Source organism: Mya arenaria, chromosome 8, assembly GCF_026914265.1.
Source record: "Mya arenaria isolate MELC-2E11 chromosome 8, ASM2691426v1".
Classification (NCBI taxonomy): Eukaryota; Metazoa; Mollusca; class Bivalvia; order Myida; family Myidae; genus Mya; species Mya arenaria.
Window position 1 is genome coordinate 75,202,644 of NC_069129.1, and position 7,974 is coordinate 75,210,617.

General features: G+C 35.8%; 1 pseudogene; it reads right to left on the minus strand.

Moving 5' to 3' along the window:
* Positions 1–4,253: 4,253 nt before the first annotated feature.
* LOC128244572 (uncharacterized) lies at positions 4,254–7,726 on the minus strand (annotated as a pseudogene).
* Positions 7,727–7,974: the final 248 nt, after the last annotated feature.

The window sequence follows — 7,974 nt, forward strand, 5'->3', positions numbered from 1 at the left end:
CATGTATACAGGATAATAAACGGTTGACCATGACTTTTGGTTGACAATTCCTCCAGTAAGAATTATAATTGCCCGAGGGCTTTGCCTGATTATAATTATGTGATGCCAATTGTAATATGTTTACAAACGCCTTGCTACGAGTGGACAATTGATTTATACACCGGTATTAACTTTATGTTCGCATGTGCATTACTGCATAACATCTGTGTTTCAAAGTGGCTGTCTGATGAATATAGTGCTGGTGACGGCGGCGATGATGATAACGGTGATGACAATATTTGTGATAATGCGAATGTAAATGGATTACTGGATTGGAATCAGTTTGTGCTTGACATTTTTTTTCTAGGAACTAATATTAGTTCTTTTGATAGTGTCATTTAGTTTCAGGGGAAGCTCTTATCCAGCGGAAACAAAACCACCACATTGACAACCACATTCACTCGGCAATGCGGAACTACCTGGAAGGTAAAAACACGGCCCATTTCCCTCGCTATCCCCGGTATACCCCCTCGCCGGGGGGGGGGGGAGGGGGGCGTGATAACAATTGATTAACGCATATGCGCAACTGAGCGAAACGATTACATTTGAATAAAAGAATCCTACAAATTAACCTCATAAATTATCTCTATACCGGTATATATGCCTATAGAATTGTGGGATACTGACGATACAAATTACCTGGTATGTGGGTCAATATATAAAATGTCCCACAGTGCAGTATCCCACAATCCCAAATATAGTTTTTTTTTCAGATTTGTGATATCATCAAATAAAAGTTAATATTTATAATATACAAATAAAAACATTGAAAGATTATTAATTTGGTGATGCTGGCATGTTTAGAAATGGAGGGTCTCATAAACCACCAACAGGACTTAGTGCCCATAAACCACCATTAGTATGTATATATTTTATATCACAATATCATATCACATCATATATATATATATATATTATATCACAATATCATATCACATTGCAATTCTGAAAATGAAAAAGGTAGTTAAAATAGACAGTATAACATTCACATACATAATCAGGCACCGGTTGATTTATGCAGCAAATAGTGGTTAATAAGTTAACATATTATGCTTTATCATATCAAAAGTTAACAGTACCAAAAGAGGTAGATGAAATAGTTTTTAATAAATATGTTTATAAAAGTATTATCTGTCTAAGAGAAAATAGGTTTTGGTTACAACAAATAATAATAGAAGCAAGTAAAACATTCAGGCACAGAATAAATCACTAAGAAAGAGCTAACATAATACTATTGATAGTCAACATAGCCGCATGTCGGTGCAGAATGAGTAACATTATGACAATCAAACTCGAATAAATACAAGCAACTGAACAGTGCATATTCATAAAATTGGTGTGTTTACAACAGCACCAAAACGAAACAAATACAAGCAAACTAGCTTGCAACTTCACCATCAGTTCATGTATAGAACTACATAGCAGTTAACATATTCATGACAAGAAATAATACAGGCAACTAAACAAAGCATATTAATAAAGCTGGTGTGTTTACAACAACGCCTAAGACGAAGCAAATACAAGCAAACTAGCGATGATGAATCAACTGAGTACAAATTGGCTAGCAACAGAAACACAATGCATGCACAACACAAACAGTTCCTAAGCACGAGTCTGCACACCCTGTGGAGACATCCCCTAATTTATGTAGTGTCACACGCTGGACATGAGCTTTTTTTACTATTCCAGCTATTTATATGTGATATAAAATGATTGAATGATGATATTTGCCTAGGGAGTTCCACTAAGCTGCAGCTGCCTACTTAAAGGATATTTTACCATACCGCTCTGTTCTTTGTTGTGGTATTTCAACTGTTTTTGTATATCTAAAATTGTAATTGGTATTTTAATATTTAATAAGATCATGTAAATATTTTAGATTCATCTTATTTAGTATTTTGAAGGTTTCTAGTGCAATTGATCAAATGCGCCTGATTTTTAAAGAGGCTCGACCTGATTTGAGTAGATGTTTCTCATAGCTACTGTCATTATCTTCATATGAATCTCAGTGCTATCTCTTGGATTTTTCAACTTTCATAGTATTTGTTTCACTTGTAAAGTGCAATGTTAGTGGACAGTAATTAAAATGTGACATAATAAAGGAATGGTTTATTGTTAATTTGCCCAGTCTGTTTGTATATTTACCTATTATTTTTAGGACATTCAATTGACCTTACGACAGGGTTTGATTGACAGGTCTTATCAGCCAATCAGAATACAGCGCTGATAAGCCGTGTTGCTATCCGCCATTTTGTCCGTCAAACTGACCAGAGTCCGTCATATACAAGCGCTGGCATGTTCTCACTTTTTTAAGTACCATGGTAAAAAGGTGTTGTTATGACACATGTAATTCGGATACAAGGTAACCAGACCGACTTAAAGATGGTGTGCAATTTGTTCCGTTTCCGAAACCAGCAAGTAATGTAGAAAAATGCAAGCCCTGGATCAGACTCTGTGGAAGACCTCACCAACAGCTGAACTTCGAAATTTTAAAAGATCGTTCAATAGCAAAACATCTATACGTCTGTACAAAAGTATGTTCGCAATTATTTGCTTATAAAGGGGGCAAATCAATCCGCCTAAATTTTATTTAGTACTAATATTGTCTGTCCGTGACGAAAATTAGTGTTACTATTTTTAAACTGTAAACATCGTACATGTATGCTTTCGCTTGTGTTGTCAAATCGGCATAAATGGCCATTTAATATCAGGTTTAACATGGACATGATTGATTTCATTCAAGAAAGAGGTGTTTAAGTTGATACCGTTATATATGATTATAAACTGTTTTGCTTTCAAAGTAAATCGGGAAATTTTGTACAACGATATTTTTGTCCGAACCATCGCATGCTTCCGAATCTCATCCACTTTTATGGTTACTATGTAAATAATGCTTATTGTGGCGGTCATTTCGACACATTTTCATAGATTTTTTTTTTATATCAGCACTTTGTGGACGGGAAACCCAGTCAAGAAAACCCTGACCCTCAAGCAGCTACTGTATTTGACCAGCTCACACCAGCTAGACCTCCACCAAAAATCAGATCAACATCTCAGCCACCAAAGAAAAAATCAGGAACAGTACTGTCTGAATCATTTAGGTATTATTAACTGTGTAAATCAATTTATTTCACTGTGCATTTTATCAATGATGATTTTCATTATGACATGATTCTGCCAAACCGAAGCTGTAAAGAAACTAATAAAGAACAAGTCGAACATGTATATATGCTTTCAAAGTAATTTCTTTACATAAATCTACAATATTTAATGAAAGTTAATACCATATTCAGCTTCTGGAGCACATGAAAATAACGAACACCTGTGTTCTTAAAGTTACTGCATCACATGAAAATGCCGATTACCAATATTCTTAAATTTGCACTCTCATAGATTGTCTCTTTTGACAAGTAAACTTAAAACAAAAACATGACAAATATAATCGGATCATTTGTCAGCTGTCAAAACCATTAATCTGTAAAAGTGCAGCTTTAACGGTGAAAAAATACTTACTATACAAGTATACTTCATTTGCAAAATAGAGACAAATAAGTAGACATAATCACACAATAAATAATAATGTTAAAGCTGCACTCTCACAGATATATCGTTTTCAAACATTAAACAACAGTTTTGGAACTTAAATATAAAAATCTGTGATCTTATGTTTTGTCAGCAGTCTTATTTAACTGGTTTCCATGGATGTTTGCAAAGATTGGCTCATTCCGAGACCCAAAAAATGAAAAGTTGTCAAAACATTAATCCGTGAGATTGCAGCTTTAAAGTTTTAAATATTTGCAAAATAGTTATATAATTCATGTGAATTCAACCCAATAAAACTGAATATGGAACAACTGCTGTTATACTTCAGACCTGAAGCTAACACCACAGAGGTAAATCTTTCCAAGAACCCACCAACTTGTCATGAAGAACAACTACAAGGAATATCTCCAGATGAAAATGAAGAAACCAATACGCCTGCCATCATTGACTATGGTTTGTTAATACACTATTTACATCACAGGTGACAGAAACACATTGTTTTTATTTTCACAAGCCTGTACAGTGTATAAAGTATATATATATATTAAATAATATTTCAGCCGTATAAGCTATTTTTCTCTATAGAACTAAATATACATTCTGTATAGGCCAAGAAAAAAATGAGAGTAATAAGTTTCCGCCTCCTGTGGTTTACAAAAATACTGATCAATTTATTTACATTGATTATAGTAGGGTTTAAAGTGCTGAACATAAAAGTCACATAGTCTGTTGAGCAAACTCTCCATTATATTAAGGTCTGGCTGTATTCGCTGTACAAAAATACCATCCTGAAAGTAAACCACGAAATCACAGAAATGAAATCCAGTTACTAATAGTTGTCCTTGCACTTGAAAGAAATGCTTATGCGTTTCATCTAAGACAATATTGTCTCCATGCCGTTTAAAGCAAAAGTCCTTGATGTTGTGATTTACGGATTCTTGAAGCGTATATTTTCTAGCGGAGTAGGGGCTTTTGACTTCTAGCAGCCCCACCAAACCATCATCACACACAACAGCATCAGGCGATGCACCCAAAAAGGGATATTTTGGGTTAATGACTAGACCAACATCATGAAGATGGTTCCCTGTTTGTTTAACATACATAACCTTAGCCGTCTTTTCATTAAGTAGTCCATAGGTGGTCGGTTTCGATACAAACTGTTCTTGAAAAAATGTATTTCTACGGAACGATTCATTCACACTTTTCTTTCGGGTCATTATCGGGCCAAACTTTGACGCTGTCAATCTAGGGCGTCTTTCATCGAACCATTCGCTTGAGCCTGCTTGTGATCTTATCCTTTGCTCAATTTCCCTGCTTTTGTCAATTGGGATGGACAGGTCCTGCCAGTGGTTACAGTTTTCAGCCAGCTTCTTGCTGCTTTCTACGCTGAGCTGGAAATCAACAGGCATTGCTGTATCCCCGCATCCTACTTCTTTCCTTGGCTCATAAAGTGATTCCATGAGATTGGCCTGAAATCAAAAATAGACTTTATTAAAAATCATTTGTTAACAAACATGTTCTTTACTTTCAGATGAAAGCGGTCTAGATATGCTGGTTCTAGCTGCAGAGAATGAAAAACTCAAACAACAAATTGCCAAACTTATACTTGAAAATGAAAACATTCTTCGAAGCCAACAACCACGTCAAAAGGAAAGCTCAAGCAGCAACAAAGTATTAAGTGCTGAATGTCTGAGGCAAAATACAAAGAAAGATAAATTTCAATAGTACACTGGATTGAAAAAAGAACAATTTGAATCCTTTTTTCAGTTTTTAGTGCCAGTTGAAAAGCCTTTTAATTTTTCAAAAAAACTCAGCTGTGTTGAAAATTTTTCAATGGAAGACCAGTTGCTAATGGTGCTAATGAAGCTCAGACAAAACTTTGATTTTCAGCATCTAGGACGGCTCTTTAGCATTTCTTAGCAAGATGCGAGTGCTATTTTCAACAATTGGATCCAATATTTGTTTTTTCGGTGTGGATCAGTACCAATATGGCCTCACCGTGACATTATAATATCTCACATGCCACCAAAGTATCGTGATGAATTTCCAACTACACTAGTCATAATTGATGGAACCGAAATTAAAATTCAAAAGCCAAGTTCTTTGACAAGGCAAAGTCAGTGCTACTCAGACTATAAGTCATGTAATACTCTGAAAGGGCTCGTCGGAATTGTTCCCAGAGGTTCTATCATCTTTGCTTCTATGCTGTTTGCTGGATCCATGTCTGACAAAGAAATCACCAACCAAAGTGGCTTTCTACAGCAATTGAAGTTGCTCATGGATTGTGGGAAAATTCACAGAGGGGATGGTGTCATGGTGGACAAGGGATTCAAAATCAATGAAGAATTGGAGGAATTAGGGTTGAAATTGAACATTCCACCATTTGCCCACAGTGGATCACAAATGAGTGCATCTGAGATAAACATGACAGAAAAAATTGCAAGACATAGAGTTCATGTTGAACGTGCAATTGCAAGAGTGAAGAATTTCAAGATCCTAGCTAATAGAATACACTTAAGCTTGTTCAGTACAGTAAATCAAATATGGTTTGTGTGTTGCTTTCTCACAAATTTCATGGGATTTTTTATTAAAGATTAAATTGGTAAAAAAATGCTGATTAACTCCAATTAAGACCAATTCCAACAACTTGTTGGCCAAAAGGTGTATGGACAAAGGTTGATTCACTGTTGATTTCTTCCACAAGATATGAAATTGGACTTGTCGAAAGGGATTTCAAATGGGCGAGGTGGTCATTCGTTAACTGCACTTTCCTGAAATAATAAATGATGCCATTTTTAATATAAATCAGTTTTTGTCAATTATTTTTATTCTGCTACTGCATTTAATGTGTGCTCAGCCTCTGTACATAAATGAATAAATCAATAAAATATAAATCATTGACAAGAAAATGCCCATACTGGATACTTGTGATTGTTGTATTTTTTGGAAATACTTAAAGCTATGTGATTAAATATATTGATGAAAGTCTGTTCTTCTTATTATTTAAAGCAACTGTGCACCAGATGACCAACTTGCAATAAAAGAATTGGCTAGTCAATGTTATCATGTGATATTACCAAGTTAGGTATGCAGCTAAATAAACCACTTGTTTACAGTAATCCTTCGTAGCTCAGTGGTTACAGCGCTCAGCTGCAATTTTGGCGACACATGTTTGAACCCATTCTCTTACACAATTCTGTTTTACATTTGGTACTTTTTTACAATTATGATACCAAAGCGTAACCCATACTATGTCCTTAGATTCATTACAAATAAAAACTTTTTTGGTGCCAATTTGGTGTACAGACCCTTTAAACTTTGAGCTTGAAACTCATCATTTTAGTAAATAATAACGTTTTGACGTTCAGACTTAAAGTTACGAATAGCAACGTTATCCAAAATGTCATTAGAAACTTCAAACAACTCAAGTCCTACCTATTGTCTGTGAAATTTGCCATAACTGGCTTTCTCTTTCGGTTGACATTTCCAGGACTGGCAAAAATCATGTGTGATACGGGCTCTGGTCTTATTTTGGGTCTCCTAGGCTTGTCCCACTCTTGTGGCAGAGTCGTTGAAGACAACAACGAGGGGACTTCCTTGTAACCAGCAATCTTCCACTGCTCTATGACCATGATAACAGCCAGTGTATGAGAACATGTTCCACAACTTCTGTTAAAACGAGAAACAAAGTATGTGAATTTGTAGCATTGCAAATGTTGCAGACAGTCATCACTCAAAAAATACATGATCGTATTTCACTTGAAGGAATGCTATGAAAACATTCGGTCTGACATCGGGTTCCACCATTCATCATTGTATGATCATTTAGTCTTTCTTTCAACATTACTCTAAGAAATACCGATGTTAGAGTTAAACTTACCCCTGTTTGCATTTGCAGTATGCGTCAGACACACGCCTTTTTTTTGTTTCGATGTCAATGTTGACAACATGGCGGCTATCCGATTTCCTCTGACTGGGATATACTTCACGCCGTAAACGCAAGATATCGGCGTCCTCTAAATATATATTAAGCTTTTCGATGTCCCTTCGCCTTCTGTTTTTTTCGTAGTGAAATATCACATTTAAGGTAACTTGGCCCAAAATCGTCTGGAATATCGGAGAGCGAACCTACGCGAGACGCCATTGCTTCCGTGTTTGTTTGACGGACATAGATAGAGTGCTCTCCCTTGATATCGGGGGGGCGTGGCTAAGTAGCCGCTGTCGTAAGGTCAATTGCCTCGATGCTTTCCTACATATACTAGTGACATGGGAATTGAAGTTTAGTAAAAAATCTAAATTTACACCTACGAGTTTTACTTCGTCTTCACACTCTATGCTGATGTAGTGGAAATTGAACTTAAGGTTGTGTTGATATGTTTTATGACCTAGGGC